This window comes from Myotis yumanensis, unplaced genomic scaffold, assembly GCF_028538775.1.
Source record: "Myotis yumanensis isolate MYYU_CA2020_CCGP unplaced genomic scaffold, mMyoYum1.0.hap1 SCAF_15, whole genome shotgun sequence".
Taxonomy (NCBI): Eukaryota; Metazoa; Chordata; class Mammalia; order Chiroptera; family Vespertilionidae; genus Myotis; species Myotis yumanensis.
Genome location: NW_027223766.1, coordinates 36,527,318 through 36,546,657, shown reverse-complemented (window position 1 = coordinate 36,546,657; position 19,340 = coordinate 36,527,318). Strand labels below are relative to the sequence as shown.

The 19,340-nt window shown below is 36.9% G+C and overlaps 1 long non-coding RNA gene across 1 annotated transcript in view; it reads left to right on the top strand.

Annotated features, from left to right (window-relative positions):
- Positions 1-19,340, top strand: part of LOC138993116 (uncharacterized) — a 148,729-nt gene that overhangs the window by 70,395 nt on the left and 58,994 nt on the right. The window contains exons 2-3 of the long non-coding RNA XR_011468229.1: positions 7,967-8,118; positions 12,493-12,581. This is a non-coding gene — a long non-coding RNA (uncharacterized lncRNA). The remainder of the gene's footprint in view (positions 1-7,966; positions 8,119-12,492; positions 12,582-19,340) is intronic.

Sequence of the window (19,340 nt, the reverse complement as noted above, 5' to 3'; positions counted from 1 at the left end):
GAACCACTGCTGTAGAGCAATTAGAACCATTTTTGTAATCAAGCTCCATAATCATAAAATGCTTAGTCTGAATTTGAAGTGGGAATGGGTGGAGAATTGATGCTATCTAGATCCAATCACATATACATTGGTTGCCTTGCCAATATCAATTTCCATCATTCTCTTCTGTAACAATACCTGTATTTTCCTCTGGGTTACCATCTTCCTCTATTGTGCAGCAGCTTTGTGGTTTGGGAGAAATTAACTCTACTCTTTGCTCAAGGGTACAAATCAGTAAGTCTAATCACATTCCCTCAGGCTACAGCAATTGGTTAAGGGAAAAGAAGGAAATGGTCCTAAGCCAGTTCCAACCACATTTGGCTCAAAAATAGTCCAATCAAGGTAAAGTGCAAACTTTTGGTCAGTGGTTAAGGAGGGAGGAAGCATGTAGTCCCTGTTTCCGCTGAGAACCACAAGGTAAGTTAGCCTGGAAATAAAGCTGACTCATGGGAGGAGGGAAGAGGCCAAAGAATCACAAACAGAATGAAAGTCAGAGTTAAATTGAGGTGAATTTCCTCTCGCCTTTCATCTTCATGGTATTTGAGTCAACAAACTGCTAGATTGCGTTGGGTTTTCTAATATCTATGAAAGCACCCAAATGTGACATGTTTTCATGCCTCTTCTATCTCATTAGACTCCTTGAGGTAGATGCCAGGTTTAATTTTTCTCTGACTCTCCCTGGTTTGAAAATAGTGCCTATCTCATCATAGGTGTAAAATAAGTGGTTAATTTATTAGAATCTGAAACCTGCTGTAACATAGTTTCCAGTATAAATTAAGTAGAAACAGGCCCTGCCCTGGGAGCTCAGTTGGTAGCATCTTCCCAATATGCCAAGTTTGTGGGTTCAATTCCCCAGTGAGGGCACATACAAGAATTAACCAATGAATGCAAAATTAAGTGAAACAACAAATCAATATCTCTCTCTCCTTCTCTCTCTATAAAAAATCAAATAATTTTTTAAGGAGAAACAATGTCTATAAACAGGGAGGTAAAAGGCAGTAAGTGGACCTCAACTCATAAAGCTCATTCCTATTTATAAGTGAATATATGTATATCAATTGATAAGTGAAGAACTTAAATCTAAAATATATCAAACCATGTAGTTGTTTTTTTTTTTGCTACAGTTATAGCTAAAACAAAAAGCTACAAATAAATGCCATATTTGCTTTAAAAAACAAAAAAAATCTAAACACACATGCGTGCGCGCGCACACACACACATACACACACGCACACACACATACAATGTCCTCAACTAAAAGGAAGGAATTATTTCACAAAGGGAAATTTAATCATTTTTATGGTTAATGGGTTTCAGAGTAAGAATAAGAAAAGGAAAATAAGCTTCAGAAGAATTGAAGAGCAAGTTCATCATGAAATACCATGAACATGGCAGTTCCACAAATAGCATTCTTATTTTGTAAAATGTATAAGCGAACTGAGCCTAATTCCCTAGGTTCTTCTTAACATTTTGATTTCAGTATGTCTAGGAAAAGGGAATGTGTTTACCTGGCGATGGTTGTTACAAAAATTAACTAGAATGGATGCTTCACTCAAATGAGAAACGAATAGTGATCTGGAGTGTTAGTTCTGTGAGGCAGAGCCAGAGCTCTTACACGGTAAGAATTCTGTCTTTCTTTGATTGTAATGGGAATTAAATGTAATGTATGTCTCAGCCTTCAAGACAAAACCCATTCTTTTAAAAATCAAGACAATCAACTACTTTAAGCAGCAGTAGAAACGAAAGCTAAATATTGGGGGGAAAACACTATTATGAACTGCAAAATATGTGATGAAAGTCTGTCACTGTGAAGAATCAATGTCACTGTCACATCTGCTAAGCTGTAACATCCATCTATCAAAAATACTTTAGAAATAATTAAGTGGATCATTACAGTATTATTCTATCTCCCCTTCACTGTGGGGGCAGACTAACTCATTACCAAATTCTGTCAACCAAGTAGAATCCTCATTTCTATTTTTATACATATTTCTTATAGTCATATCAGATGAGAATATTACATGCATTTCTTCAAGATTTATGATTAGGATAATAAGAACAGATGCTGTTTTCAAATAATACCAAGACAAATGAAATTTCAAATTTCAAGTATAGGGAACTTAATTTTTCCACCTTTGTGTAGCTGTAGTTGTGATTTTTTAAAAGTTATGTTGCAGTCTGCACATCACATTTATTGCCTCACACATTTAGTGAAATTGATTGAGCACACACTCTGGTCAGGCCCAATGCTGGATGCTGGGAATTCAAAGACAGAGGGACACATGAGTAAGATCTCTACTTTCCGGATTGTCCCAACCTAGCGCAGGCTAGCTTGAAAAGAAACATTATCCTTATCTTTTCTTTCTTCCTAAAAGTGTCAGAGACGAACCAATGGTTTAGTCCACAAGCAATTGTCCTTGTGGATTAAATATCTTGGAGCTCACTCAACTACTCATGAGATGCCTTAATCAGAATTTAATGCAATTGCTCAACTGAATCACGTTAGATGCCTGGTTTTCTAAGTACAATGTGCTGATGGTCTTTAGTCAACTGAGAAGTTCCTTGTCCTCTGTCTTCTTTCAACAATACTGAAGATCCAAGTTCTCTTGAGGGAATGAAGGGAACAGACTATCTTAAAATCATCAGGAATTCAAGCAGTCATTGGGTCAAGCTAAACCAAAAGAAAAATAGTTGGTACATTTTGTCATAGAAATTATAATGAAGTAAAAGACTCCAAACTGCCCTAACCGGTTTGGTTCAGTGGATAGAGCACAGGCCTGCGGACCAAAGGGTCCCAGGTTCGATTCTGGTCAAGGGCATTACCTTGGAGGCAGCTGAATCAATGTTTCTCTCTCATCGATGTTTCTAACTCACTATCCCTCTCCCTTCTTCTCTGTAAAAAAAATAAATAATATATATTTAAAAAAGATTCCAAACTATTTCATCCATCTAGCTGTGAATTAATAGTGAAATACACTGTTACGAGTCTTTTGTCCTCATAAATATTTTACATTTCATGACCAGATATGCTTGCTATTTCTCTTTTAATTGAGCTGAGAGAGCCCAGTCACTGGAGGGGGTTAGCACTTCTGACAATTTCAAGGGGTTTTTCTGTTCCATCTGCTATCCTTAAAGAAGCTGACTTTCAATGGTTTGATTATGGGGGAAGGGTAAGTTGTTACCTAATTAATGCACATTTTTAAATGTTTGTAGAAATGTGGATAATATTTTTTAAAGACTCTTATTTTCAGGAGATAAAATGATTTATATTTGGAAATACATGATCTAGAAATGTGTGGGTGTTATAGCCATGAATCTCAGACCTGGAATGTCTTTTTTCTCACACATACATCTTTTAAAAAGTTTGAAATAGTCGAGTATTTGTCAGAGTTTATTGCTTTAGGAAACAAACTTGAATAAACTTTTGGTTAGCCCCACTAAAGTACACATCTCATATTTAAACATTTACAAGACTCATAATAATAGTGACAGGTGAGATGTGTTATGGGTAAACAAAAGGGGGTGCAGGAAAAATTCATAGGGAAAAAAATGCCAGGAAATATTTCCCTTAAAAATCAATAAAACATGCTCATTTCATCCATTAAGCAGCAATTCTATAAGTAATGTAAATCAGGGATTCCAGATGAAAGGCATAATTCTGGGACCAATATTTTAGAAGACATTACGTATAGTCACAAAGAGGAAAAGTTAGCCCTCAAAAGGAAAACCTGATCAATTTTTTAAGTCCCACAAAATCTTCATGTTGTGTTAAGAATGGGTAAGGCCTTTTCCTTTTTTATCATTTAGCAGTTTAATATGGAGTTTGTGGCAGTCAACTGATATTAAAAAAACCTCCCCCTGGCAATCCTGGATCTTAAATGTCTTTTGAAGTTTGAAGTAGCATGTAACATGGCAAATTCTAGAAATGAATGCAGCATGGATCTTTCCTTCTGGGAAGAACATTAATTCTGAGAATGAAAGTTCAGGACATTTAGCTTATGTGAACTGGCAGAAAGCTAAAGGTCTCTTGGGAAATTTTAGTATATTGCAATAATTATAATTGTCATAGCTCAGATTTTATTCATATAATGTGATAAGAAACGACATTGCAAAAATATTTAAAGCACTCTCAGGCTTCCAACTTGCTTCAATCTTTCCTGCTAGCTATTTCTCACATTTCATTGGGCCTTCCTCTTAACCCTTTTCAAATTTTGTTCCCTCATTTTTTGAAAATAAAATTTTAGGTTTTTTTAAAAAAATTTTTTTTTATTGATTTCGGAGAGGAAGGGAGAAGGAGAGAGAACTAGAAATATCAGTGATGAGAGGGAAACATTGATTGGCTGCCTGGGGATCGAGCTGCAACCTGGTTTTGTGCCCTGACCGGGAATTGAACCCTGACCTCCTAGTTCATAGGTCAACACTCAACCACTAAGCCACACTGGCCAGGCTAAAATTTTAGTTTTATTAAAGTATTATATGCAAAGAAATATTTGCAAAAGATAAAGATAGTGTTAAAAGACGTAACTATGACATCCATTCAATCCCCTTGTCTTACACCCCAGGGGGAAATGCTTTTTGACTTGTTTTCTAGTTACTAATCTTTGTAATTTAAAAATATATGCATATACTACATTTTATTTCTTCATCAACAAAAATGTTCTATTATGGTATAAGAGGATTTCACTCACAATTTTCCTCTCCTCCCTTAACCATCACATCATCTCAGTATACAGGAATCCTCCCTTATATTGACAAGTCCTCTTCGGGGATAAGTTCCAAGACCTACAGTGGATGCCTAAAACCCCAGATAATACAGAACACTACATATACTGTATTTTTCCTATACACACATATCCATGATAAAGCTTAGTTTATAAATTAGTCATGGTACGAGATTAACAATAATAACTAACAATGAAATAGAGCAAGTATGACACTATGCTAAAATAATAGTTATGTGAATGCATTCTCTCTCTCAAAATATCTATTATGCTGGATGTACAATGTTGATATGCTGGACAAAAAGATGATTTATGTCCTGGGTGGGAGGGAGCAGGAAGGCTTGAGATTTTTATCAGGATACTCAGAATGGTGCCCAATTTAAAACTTAAATTGTTTATTTCTGGAATTTTCCATTTAATATTTTCAGCAGTTTACTGCTGGAAACTGAAACTGAGGAAAGCAAAACCACAAGTAAGGGGGGGACTACTGTATTTCAATTTTTAGTTAAAAGAATATTCAGTGTTTTCACTGTGACAACTACATAATTGATGTTTATGCTATACCAGGTAAAGTACTATGATGCGTTTCATTTCTTATACAATTCATTTCCTTGGTAGCTACTAAATTCCTAACATTTTGTTTGCTTATTTTTTACTTAGCTGTCTTTGAAGATCTAAGTTTTCTTCAGTTTCCAATAGCTCTTTAAAATGCCACTCAGTACAATTTTCTTGATAATCAAACATGTCAGATGAATTATTAGTTCCACGTATTTTCTTGGAAATAGCTTTCATGCTTTTATCTGAACAATTTGCTTTCTAGGCCAAATAAACATGTTTTACTTTTTCCTGGAATGTTTGTTTTCATCTTGGAAATTTTCTTTGCTTCTACCCTTTGTCAGTATCCCTCCACCCCATATATCTTGTATATTATTTTAGTTTAGATTCAGCTGTAAATAAAAAGCTAAACCAAAAACCTTTCCCAAAGGTTGCTTAAATAATGGAAGTTTATTTTTTTCCTGAAAGAAAAACCTAGTAGTAGATAGTCTGGGCTGGTGCTGTAGCTTCGTGTGTATTAAGTTCCAGGGTCTTATTTTGTTTTTCTGCCATGCTTAGCATGTTGCTCCATCTCCTAGAGAGTATACAGTGGAATATTACTCAGCCATGAAAAAGAATAATATCTTACTATTTGTGACAGCATGAATGGACCTAATAGGTACTATGCTAAGTGAAATAAGTCACACAAAGAAAGAAACAGACCATATGGTTTCACTTATATGTGGAATCTAAAGAACAAAATTAACAAATAATGTAGAAACAGACTCATAGGTGCAGAGAACAGAGTGATGGTTGCTTGAGGGGAGTGGGTTTGGGGGACTGGGTGAAAAAGGCTGAAGAAGTACAAATTAGTAATTATGAGAAGAGTCATGGAGATGTAAAGCACAGCATAGGGAAGAATATTGTCAATAATAGTGTAATAATTCTGTTTGGTGACATGTGGGTACTTGAAATATCGGAGAGAATACTTGGTATATGATTGTCTAACCACTATGCTGTACTCCTGAAACTAATACAAAATAATATTGAATGTTAACTGTAGTTGAAAAATAAAATTTAAAAAACCATTTTTCTTACATTTTCTTGACCAAAACATAGTGCCTTGGCTATATCACCTTGCAAGGAAATCATTACTTTAGGAAATAAATTCTTCTAGCTTCAATATTCCCATCTAAAATTTGGAATTGTATTATCAAATGCAAAGTGTATAATAGATATTGGGAAGCAACTACCACATCTACCATCATCATCCTCATTGGGAGGGAGAGGGAAGAAGAATCAGGAATGGGCAGAAGGAGAAATCACACTGTGAGGAAGGCTGGGTGACGTCTTCCACCAACCCAGGGGAAGCTTGGGAGCTAAAATAGCTCGTCAGAGATGGCCCGTTGGAGTCGTAATAGCTGGACCTTTATATCCCTGCCTCTGTCCATCATTAGATGAGGGTCTCTCTGGGAAGCATATGATCTTGGATGAAGCAGCTCTCCTCAGCTAAAGCAATCTCTAAAGAGATCGACAGCTATCTTTGATAATCTACTCTTGTATCCTATGAGGGATTAGATCTATTATTGTCACCCACCACATGAGACTAGTATCTTCAAAATATTTTAAAGTCTCCTAAGATAAGGGAAACATGGATAGGAATGCTTGAGTGAAAGTTTCAAACTGGATCATTGAGTGAATACAAAGTAATACTTCTGGGGCCTATCCCAGAGTATCCCTGAGCTCTTTGAGTACTGAAGAAATGCAAGACAAGGTGTTAATCACCTTTTTATGAGTAACTTTAAAAATCCATGCTTCTAATAGCATTACTTAGAACTCCTTTTTAAAAAAATATATCTTATTGATTTTTTACAGAGAGGAAGGGAGAGGGATAGAGAGTTAGGAACATTGATGAGAAAGAAACATTTATCAGCTGCCTCTTGCACACCCCCTACTGGGGATGTGCCCGCAACCAAGGTACATGCCCTTGACTGGAATCGAACCTGGGACCCTTCAGTCCCCAGGCTGATGCTCTATCCACTTAGAAAAACCGGTTAGAGCTACTTAGAACTTCTTGCCTGCTCTGTCTGTAAAGTATGGTAGGATGGTGTTGAAGATTAAATAGAACATACATAGAAAAAGTGTAGCACGGGGCTGGCACACAGCAGCAGTTCCCACCATAGCTACTGCTACTGTGAAGATCCTGCTGAGGGTGTTAAGTATGATAAGGCAAGAGCTGAAAGAGCTTCCTGCCTATATTTGTCATTTTCACTCAATACGGATTCTCCAAATATTCCTGAAGCATCTGCCATGTGTCTGACTCTGGGTTAGAGACTTGGTTTGAAGAAATGAACAAAATAGATATGAGTCCTGTGCTCACTGTGCTTATAGACTGGTCATGAGGCAGATATTAAAGAGAATCCAACACATAAATATAGAAACGCAAATAGGGATAAGCTTACTAAAGGAAAATTCAGTCTGGCTGGTGTTGCTCAGTGATTGAGCATCAACCTATGAACCAGGAGGTTATGGTTCAATTCCTAAGTTGCAGGCTCCATCCTCAATAGGAGGCTTACAGGAGGCAGCCAATCCATGATTCTCATCACTGATGTTTCTATCTCTCTCTCTCCCTTTCCCTTCCTCTTTGAAATCAATAAAAATATTTTTTATAGAGAAATTCACAGTGCTACAGAGGAATGCAAAAGGGGAATGAAGACTGGGAGGTGAAGAAGGATCTCTCCGAGGAAACATTGCTGAGAACTGAAGAAATGGAATGTGATAACAAGCACATGGTTGGCTGAAGAGCATGTGCGAAGGCCCTCAGGTAGGGAAGAGATAGGTCACCTGGACCTGCAAGCCTAATGGGGCTGAAATGTAGCTGAGGGGTGGGGAGAAGAGGTACCACACGAGGAGGACTTGTCAGAGAGCAGAGTTTTTCCTAAATGCAATGGAAAGTCATTTTGACTAGAAGAGTGACATGATGTCGTTTACATGTTTTAAAAAAACACTTTAACAGCTTTTTGGATAATAGCGTAGGAAGATGCCGGAATAGAGCAGGCTGACCAGTTAAAAGCTGTTTTTATTTCAGGGAGGGCGTAACAGCCTCTTAAGGAGGCATCACGGCAGTAGAGAAGGAGATGAATGAATATTTTATATGATTATTGTCTGGTACATTTTATTACTATCATAATTATAAATATGACATGCAGCTGAAGATGTATGTGTACATATATGTTTACACATCTTCACATATGTACGTACGTACCTCTGTAGCTATATATGTTTATAATAATTATGGTAATATAATATGCCAGACAATTTATTAAGCCCTTTCAAATGCATTATGCCATTTGCATAGAATCTCTTTATAAAGTGGGTACTCTTTTGTTTATCCTCATGTTTTTAAATCGATAAAACAAAAGTCAGAAAAGTTAAAATAACTTGCTCCAGGTCACACAGGTAGAAAGCGGTGTTGCTTGGATCTGACCTTAAACCTGTCTGATTCTAAAACCCATATCCTCAAGCATTATTCTATTCTGTGCTCGCCACCTCACCTGACTTGGGTACTTTGTTTAGATTCTCTCCCTCTAGGCTGGTACCAGGGACTCCTTTCAGCTTCCGAACCCTCAGGCTTTGGAATGAGCGGGGACAGTGGTTGTGCTGGGAGCATCCGTCCCAGGCAGCTGGGCAGGTTTTACATCAGCCCCAATCTCAGTCTCACCAGCGGCTCTAGGAGCTCTCCTCGTGTTTCAGAAAAGTGGCCTTTATGGCAAGTGAGAGCAGCTACCAAAGCTGTACTCCCGTACATTAGCACAGAATGGAATGGTAATTGCTTTCAATTGTGTGGAGCTGCAGATAATCAAGCAGAGGGATTGGAATAAGTGTTTTGAAAGGAACGTGGAAAATTACCAAAGCAGAAGTGTTCTAATGAGAAAAGCAGGGTATACAATCTGAGCATATCAGGTGGTGAAGTAGGATTCAGAGTAGATCACTAAGAGGATGTGCTTTTCTGGGCAGGGGAAGGAGTGGAGAATAGACTGATAAATAAATGAGTGTAAAGATCTTGACATAGTTGCAGAGAGGAAACGTGGAAAAACAGAGTGAGGGACAGCAAGAATTGATACCACTTTTGAAAGTTTACTATATACAATTAGAGGCATCATCTCGTTTAATTCACCCTCACAATATCCCTTATTTACTGAGGCTCAACGATATTAAGGAAAATGCCTTGCATTGCACAGTGAATATGTGGTAGAATCAGGATATTACATCTGCCTGCCCCCCATGTTGAACTAAAATATTATATCCTCCTGTCACAAAGAAGAGGAAAGGGGCAGGGATTTTGAATGGATTCTCTCCATGATTTTTTGTCTTTTATCCTAAAGGAGAAGGGAGCCCATAAAGAGAGTACAGGAAAAGAGAGGGAAATACGTTACCTGTGTAGGTTTTAGGATGACCTCTCTTTAGAAGACAACCACTCTGGATGAGCAATTAAAGTGAAGGCTGCAAAGTGTGACACACAGCGCAGACAAATCCTCAAAGGCTGTATCTCTAGTGACAGAATGAGGTTTCTCAGGAGTTACTGCAGCTACCCGACAAATGGTAGTACATTTCGAATCATGCATGGGGAATAATAAGAGTGAAGAGATTCACACTAGAGCTTAGAAATGTTAAAATGTGTGAGATGCCACCAGTCAGAGAATTTAACTGATCACCATTTGGTCAAGGGAGCCTATTTCTAGTGAGAGGATATTTTATCAGAGACAGCAGAGACGTCTAGATCAAAGGCCGATGCTGATTCAGGAGGTAGACAGTGAGCTCCTGCGGTCTGTGACTTGCAATAGTCACATAGCTAGTTGCTGGTTAGAATGACAGCTGCCATGTATCAAGTACTTCCTATGCTAGGTATTACTCTAAGAGTTTCCCATGCTTTAATGTCTTATCACTCAACTCTCCTAAGACCCCATATGCTAGGTGCTATAATTATAATAACTGCCATTTTACAGATAAAACAAAAGGAAAGAGAGGCTGAGAAATTTGTCTAAAGTCATACAACTAGTAGCTACTACAGGTGAAATCTGAGCCTAGGAGATTTGACCCTACAGCTCATGTGTCTAACCACTGAACATGCTGTCTCCCTTAATTGCAAGTTGTTGTTTTTTTTTACATCACTTGCTCTAACATTCTAGAATTCGTGAGGTGAGTATGTAGATTAGATCTTTTTTTGAGACCTTCCTCTCTTTGCCTATATTAAAAATTATTATTAAGCATTGTTAGAAATTAGTGGACTATTTACTATAAAGCATTCTACAAGAAGTCTTGTTCTCTGATATATGTGAAAACAGAACCCTAGATAGAAATTTAAGGATCAAAATACTTGTTATAGAACAAAAACTTCGTTTGAAGAGAATAGGTAGAAATTGACATACTTAAATATGTCTAATTCTGTAAAGGTTTTTCCTTTTTAAAAAGTTAGGCTTAACTTTGCCCCCTGTGATTATACTGGGGATTGGCTTGGTTGGAAGGAAGTATCTGAGTGGCCAGACTTAGAAGAGAGTGCACTCCTTCAAAGCGGTTACCAATGATGACATGAGAAGATGAGACAATCAAAGTTTGAGAGGGAGACTCATTCATCAGGGCCTGTATGGCTCAGTTGGTTGGGCGTTGTCCAGTGCACTAAAAGGTTTGATTCCCAGCCAAGGCACATGCCAGGGTTGCTGGCTTGATGCCCAGTAGATGGTGTGGGAGTGCAGAAGGCAGCCAATCCATGTTTCGCTCAAATCGATGTTTCTCTCTCTTCTTCTCTCTCTAAAAATAATTTTTTTTTTTAAAAAAAGAGGGAGAATTATTCTACTAAGCTAGAAAAGGAAGGCCAAATAAGGCCAAATGTGCCACTAGATTAGAGACTAAGTACTAATATGGAAAACAGCAGTCAAAATAAGCAAGAATTACCTGGGCCAATTAGGGTTTTTGTCACCCATGCTGCTGCTCAGAGCTGCGTGAGAGAGCTGACTCTATTTAAAGGTAGCAATGGGTCAAGTTGAATGATTCTGGCTACATTTTGAAAATATGCATGAGTGGAACAAGAATATGGAGTAGAATGACAATACACTCTCTATTGTTCAACCGTGGCAGTGTTTTGTTCAAAAATTCACTTTCTCAGTGTACATTTTATTGTTCTAGAGCACCCTGCAAGGCCAAGTGGGAGACGTGAGCTCTGCTAATCTCAGCCAAAACTGTATTAACTCAAATAAGAATCAGAAGAAGGTTGTCAGTGTATGGTTGAGAACAAAGGTTTGGGTATCGTACAACCTGGCTCCAACTATACTCTATTACTTACTCACTATGTCCTCTACTGCTCTCACTGTGTAGCCTCGAGCAAGGTTATCTGATCTTTAAAATGTTATACTAATGCCAACTTTATAAAATTGTTTGGATAATTGAGAGGATACCAATGAGGCTGTACTAGGCACCTAATAGATAGTGGCTATTATTTTTATTGATTTTATTATCATTAAAAAATGGTCAAAACCTGTGAGGTTCAAATGGTAGGGGAGAAAGAACTTATTTCAAGCCCCTCCAGTCCTTCCTGGCTACATAGTATGCACTCGCTGAATGGGCATTACTATTATCAGCTGATATTTACAGAATAGCCTACAGAGAAGCTCATAATCTATCAAAAAAGCTGCTTTCATTCTCACTGCATTGAAATCTCTCTCACTTTTACATTTAACTGTATTTCCAGCACAGAAAATGACTGTCTCTACCTTGACACAAGGCCAGTTTCCAATTTAAAGTATTCCCTTATTGGAATAAAACAGAAAAAAATATAATGTTTAATGCTTCATTTAGGTATCATGCAACTCTATCAATACTAGTGTGTTCCTCTGCTTTGGGATGCAGGGACCAGGGACTGGATTCCTCCAGCCTCTTTTAAGGGGCACCTGGTAGATCTGAATTATGCATTCTGGGTTAAAAGTGGAAAATATGAGGCCCACATAACTCAGTGAGTTTAGAGATATGGATTGCTTAACTCTAGGATTAGAATCAGGCACTGGGAAGAAAAAGAATGATTTTATAAAGAATAGTTTTAGAAATATAAAAATTATTATATTGTCAAATTAGAACCAAAGCGTTATAACTTAAATTTGAAAAATTCTAATCAATGATTCAAATTTCCCATTTCTTTATTCAACAGAAATTGATTCAGTTCTCGCTATATCCTAGATGCTTGCAATTTACATCATCTTCATCTCTGACCACAACTGAACAACACAGGCCAACAAGGTAAAATTGAATTTTACAATAGTCTCGGGGTATACTCCATTAGTGGCACTGTTTATGTTTTTTTAATGTTTTTTAAAAATATATTTTTATTGATTTCAGAGAAGAAGGGAGAGGGAGAAAGAGAATTATTGATTGGCTGCCTCCTGCACACCCCCTACTCAGGATCTAGTCTGCAACCCGGGCATGTGCCCTGACCGGGAATTGAACTGGTAACCTCTTGGTTCCTGGGTCGACGCTCAACTGCTGAGCCACACTGGTCAGGACATTAGTGGTATTTTTATTTAACAAGTTTATTTCTTCTCACTTTGTACACCAATACTTGCCTCCTTTCCTAGGCAGTGAATGAAGATTAAGAGTAGAAGTAGAGGCCAAGGTATTTCTGCTCCCATCCTGCTTATGTTCCTTTCTTCTCACCTGGCACGGGTAGCACCATTTCCTCTCCTTGCTCCTTCAGGCTTAGAGGTGGTAATGCCTTTCACTTTCCAATAGTCTGTGAGTGCTTCTACACCTTTTCCTGGTTTCCTTATCTTCTGTTCACTCCTTTGTAGACCGTCCTTTTATTGGATTTGCTTCAAAAGTCCCATCTGTGTGAGCCTCCCTGCCTGGAAATTGATTAATAAATAACTGCTCCTATATAGCTGAGATAAGAATTTATCTGTTATCAATAATAAACAAAAAATATCATCTAAAAACAGTCTTACTATTTCAAAACAGATAGCAAGGTGAAATAACTTAGCCATTGTTGTAATTCACATTTATATACACAAATGTAGGGATGTATACATAGGGCATTGGCCACCAGTGATTTCCACAAAACAATTTGCCTGCTACCTTTATTGTCATGAGAATTCTTAATTAACACACATTGTTTTGTATAGGTGAGCCCTCCATGCTCAAACATGTCAAGGCTGGTACATCAAGACTTTTCCATAGAGATTGAGTTACTCCTCCTCTTTGCCTGACAATTTCTCTTGGTTGTAGAGAACGGTGACAAGAAACCAGAAAGGAAACACCATGTTTTACAGTTTAGCAGGAAAATCAAAAGGAACAGACATGCAATCTGTTGCTCCTCTCCCATATGGGTGACAATAATGCGATTGGAAGAATAAGTACTAATTAGCTAAATGAAAAGCTCAAACTGTGACTGTTGAAGAGTTTAATTGTAGGACAAACTGAGATGCTTTCCCAATCCTGGAGAGAGAAGCAGAGAGAAACTCAGAATGTCTCACCTGCACAATCTGGTCAATATAAGCCTTGTATGTTTCAGAGGAAATATCAACGATGTTATTTAGAGGAAATAATAAGAAAGATTCTAGTTGAGAATTAAGGAATTTGATTATTTATGCATATCTTATTCTAAAAACCAAAGTAAAAATATTGTTCAAAATAATTCTTTAGCTATATTTACTAAGAGCAGGCTATCAAAATATACATTAGCATTAGGATTTAAGTATTTATTTAAAACTCTACAAAATTCATTGTCTGAATATATTGTTATGGATTGAACAGAGGGAGAATTTATTGCTGCCTGGGCCAAATGGCTATATTAAAAATCAGGTGAAGAATACACAGAATATTTATTGAAACATTTATTTATTTCCTTCCTGCTAGACTAGTAAACACATCTAGAAGAAAAACAATTATGTTTGCTCTTAGGATCATCATCTGCTAATCTAATAATCTCTAGCTCATTCCTCTTCTGGAATTAGATGAGTAAATCTTGGTTCCTAGAATATCCTGTCATGACATTCACATTATCTCCTGGTCTCCTGATACTAACAGAAAAAATAATCTAGTTTGTAGTGATTTGGGGTAACTTAGGTTATAATTTGCCTATATCAGTGCAAACAATGCACTTATCTTGGGATTTAATTCTCTTTTCACCACCATTAGATCCAGCTTTTTGTGATCTGTGGCTCTTTCTTATGGGCATTGAAAACACAATCAAGACAAATGACCAAAACAAAATAAGAGTTGAATAATTAAACATTTCCTTTATCCTGGTGATTTCTGCAGCAGTCTGCCTTGGGCTTCAATTAACTTATGAATATAAGAGACCTGACTTTTAGAAAATGAGATTTCAGCTTCTCTTATCTTGCCTTCAAACAAAGTTATTTTGATAGAGACAAGACTGGGCCAACCACATTTATCCTTATAATTCCTGAATATCAGCTTTTGAGATAGTTTATCCTTATAACAAAAATGTTTTCCACTTGATATCAAGCTTTTTAAAAGGCTGGCCTAGTGTAATTTAACACATGCAACCTCAATCCTAATGTGTGTGATATTTTCTGAACCAAATATTGTCTGTTAGTTGACATCACAGTATTAGGTGACGAGTATGATAGAACTGCAGTAATTCTGAAGGGGGTTCTTACATCGAAAATATCATTTGGAAAAACTACTTCCTACTAGCTATTATAACAGGGTTAACTACATTAATAAAAGATGGAAATTCTTGATTATAATTTTGTGTGATTATAATCATCAAGTTCTAAATAGGCCTAAGAGGAATTTTACTTACATGTCTGAATAAGAGAGAAATATACTAGATTATTAAATGATTAACCCTCTTTTTTCCCTCCTCCCTAAGGAAGTTATTTTGGGTTTGGGTGAGAATCATCATTTTTCCCTTAAATTTACTCTCATCTTCAATATTGCATCTGATTCGTAAAGCATGTAACTGGAACAGTGCAAAATGAGGGCCCCTAGAATTTGATGGTGATTTTAGGAAGTTAGCAAGCATCCAACCCTGACCAGGTGGCTTGGTTGGTTGGAGCATAGCCCTGTGCACCAAGGGTCAAAGGGTCATGGGTTTGATTCCCAGTCAGAGAATACACTTCAGTTTTGGGTTCCATCCCCAGGTGGGACACATACTAGAGGCAACCAATCGATGTTTCTCTGTCTCTCTCTTCATTTCTCTCGAAAAAAATCAGTAAAAACATATCCTCAGATGAGGATTTTTAAAAAAGTGTCCAGTATTCTGCTCTTGATTCATCTGGAGGGGAGGTTTTCCTTCTAAATACATATCAAAATACAAGGTGGGCAGAAGTACGTTCAAAGTTTTTTTGTATGGAAAATAATACAATAATTAATAAATAATGATACAGGAATAAATTCTGTGTTTTGCATATTCACAACTGTAAACCTACTTTTGCCCCACCCTGTATACAACCTCCAGAATAGCCCAATATAGTAAACTAAGTGTTCAAAGAAGCAACAGGAAGAAAAATAATACTAGTCAATTTGTGAAATTATACCTAAGAAATAAACTCAGATAAAATTAGAATCAACGTCTTATTATTTAGTAAATGTCTCCCCTAGAAATCAAAAGAAACATTGGCTCCAATACAAAGGACAATATGAACTTAAGATCAGGAAATAGGGTTACCCATGTCTAACTTCTATGAAAAAACTGTAAAAACACAAATTTCTTTTGATGACCTCATAGCATATTTACCAACTGACCCCAATTTGTCCTGAAATTTATAGATAATAATGTTTTATCTATTAAGCATTAAGTAACTCAGTTTTTCAAGATAATAAACTTAAAAGTTCATAAGACCCATTAATAGATTTATTTTGTTAGGAATAATCTGAAATTTATCCTCAGTGGTACACTCATCTATACTATTTATCTTAATTAATACATTGTAATTAATACATTGAGCATAATTCTCTCCAGACAATATAAAGGCTACTCAATCTTCAAGACATCAAATATCCTCAAATATACCTATTAATCTATTCACCTTCACTGTAAAATTTAATGTCAAATTCCCAATACAACCTATGTTTGATTCTACTAGCAAAATAAAAAATGAGTTAGCTGTATATACTGCCCCATTTTTTTAAAAAAATATATTTTTTGACTGACTTCAGAGAAGAAGGGAGAGAGAGAAGAGAGAGATAGAAACATCAATGATGAGAGAGAATCATCAATTGGCTGCCTCTTGCATGAGCCAATAACCTGAACATGTGCCCTGATTGGAAATCAACTATGAATTCTTGGTTCATAGGTTGATGCTCAACCACTGAGCAATACCAGCTGGCAATATACTGTCCCATTTTAAAAAACTAGGACATGAGGCTTGATGGGGTTAAAACATATTCTCAGTGTCTTAATAAATTTTAGGAGTTGCTTTTCACTGTAATATCCCATGGACTCTAATTTTTTAGACTGTAAACTTTATGTAGGCAGAAGCTGTGTGGTTCAATGGTATATATACACAGTACCTAGTGCTGTGCTTATAACTCAGTAGGCATTTGTTGCTGTTCATGTTAAAGTCACAGCTACCATGGAATGACCTTTGTTTCATTTTCACCAAGAAAATAGTATAGGATTACAAAAAAAAAAAATCCCAATATTCAATAATCTTTGCCAGTCTTTGATTTCACAAAATAATAGACTTTTATACCTTGGGGGAACTTCAGGATTATATACTCAGTTTCTTCATAACTGAATGTCTCCATTTCCCAAGCAAAACAGTAAATTTTCCAAAGGTCACACAGCCAGTATGTGTTGGAGCTAGATGAGGGAGACTCTAGATCTGGGAAACTTTAAACTCTATTGCTGAGGCAATGGCTTTTCGCTTCCCACCTTTGAACATCTGCTAGAGAAGGAACAGCTGTCACATATGTTTCCACATTCCATGAAGGATCCAGTAAGTTGATCCAATGGATGACAACAGGTCTAAAACCTGCTTAGCAATGGATCCTTCTGTGGGAACTCAGAAAGAGAGTAAAATGTACCTTCATGCAGTTTCTTGGTATTTGGTAGGAGGTCTCAGAGGAGGGAAGGGGGCAAATTACTGGAGGTTGAGAATTGGGTAGGAGGTGAAGACAGCAGACAAAACAAGAGGAAACAATAGCCAGGATTTTGCATTCTCCTTTCTACTTAATTGGCAGCTCCTATCATTCAAAGTGTGTTACAAACTATAATTCCTATTCACACAGACCCCAGGTGTGTCTGACAGATGAGAGGTCAGAAAAAGAATCATTTTCACCACCCCAGAAATCTCAGTAAAACTAATGAGGTAATTCTAAGTCTTCACCTCTGGGAAACTCTTTTGGACTCCTTAATTATATCCCTATGACCTTCTGTTAAATTGATTCCTTTAAAAAAAAAAAAAAAAGACCTATTCAGTAAATACAATGGTTTGGCACTGTTCTCTCTCCACTAAGGAAGGGGCAAGGTGTATGCTGTCCCAGTACTGTTTGCAACATAGTGGGGTCAGGTCTTAGTGAGAAGAAGTCAGGCAATGCCCCCATAGGTATCCCACCAAGCAGAAAAATGTGTAAGGCATCCTTTGTACTCTTCTTCATATCCACTGGGCTCACTCTTTTTCTAGCACTGCTGCAGCAATGAATTTTCACAGGTATAACCTGACAGCAAGATATATCTATCATTTTGGCTTGGGGATTCTTGGATACAGCAGCATGGGATGGGTGTGAGCGCTGTTAACACTCTAGGAAGCACAGTTTGATGGATGATAGCAGGAGTCCGGTCTTTTCTTCCACTGACATCTATGACACCTCCCAAGATCTTGGCTGGATTGAGATTCAGTAGTCCGCTACAGAAATCAGTGCACAATATTACCAAGAAATTGGCTCTCCCTTCTTTTCTGTTTCATTCTCTCTCATCCCTCATTACTGTTCTCTTGTCTGGCTTCTCTAATAAGCTATCTGTATAAAGGCCTCTGTCTTAGTTTTTGCTTTCAAGAGGATTTCAGGCTAATTCAAAAGCATAAATAGAAAAAAAAAGTTGGAAAAAAGAAAGGGTGTGAATAAGATGAAAAAGCCATACACATTTACCTGACCATAAAGCATATCCAAAATATGATTTGAAAGAGTTTAGTATAAATGAGATAGGTGTAATAAACCCCCAAACATTAATACTATAAAAAAGGCAAAACTGCATTGTAAATGAGAAGACATTTACATCAAGTCCCCAAGTTTGAATAAAACTGTAGCAGTTGAAGGAGATATTTATACCTAGCTTTCCTAGCAGCCAGAGAAAAAATGAAAAATGTAGCTTTTAGTATTTAATGGTTAGGAGCAAACCCATTAGTCAATACATGTAAATGTTTTCTAGATGCTGGGCTCCAAGAAAAGTTGTTTCAACATTAAAAAAAATAGGTAGGACATTGAATAATGTAATAAATGGTGTTTTTAACAATAGAATTATAATTAAAATTACAGAGGTATTCTATGTGGTTGCTTCATATATTAGTTTTTCATTAATTCCAAAGATATCTACAGTGCTAAAACTTTTCAAAAGAAGCCGTTTTGGCCGAAACTGGTTTGGCTCAGTGGATAGAGCATCGACCTGCGGACTGAAAGGTCCCAGGTTCAATTCCGGTCAAGGGCATGTACCTGGGTTGCGGGCACATCCCCAGTAGGAGATGTGCAGGAGGCGGCTGGTCGATGTTTCTCTCTCATCGATGTTTCTAACTCTCTATCTCTCTCTCCCTTCCTCTCTGTAAAAAATCAATAAAATATATTTTAAAAAAAAAAGCCGTTTTGGTTGGTTTAAGATGCACAAAAATGTGTTCAAATGCCAACTGATTGGAGCATGAAAGAAATAACTGTTACTTGAAAAGTAATTTCGAGATCAACACTAACACAAACTATATGGTAGGACCAGAATGTAATCCCCAAAATGATAAATTTTAAGCAAAAGTGTGTCCTGAAGAACTTTGAGTAAAATAAGATAGTTCAACACTGTACTCATAGATAACTAAATTAACACGTTAAATA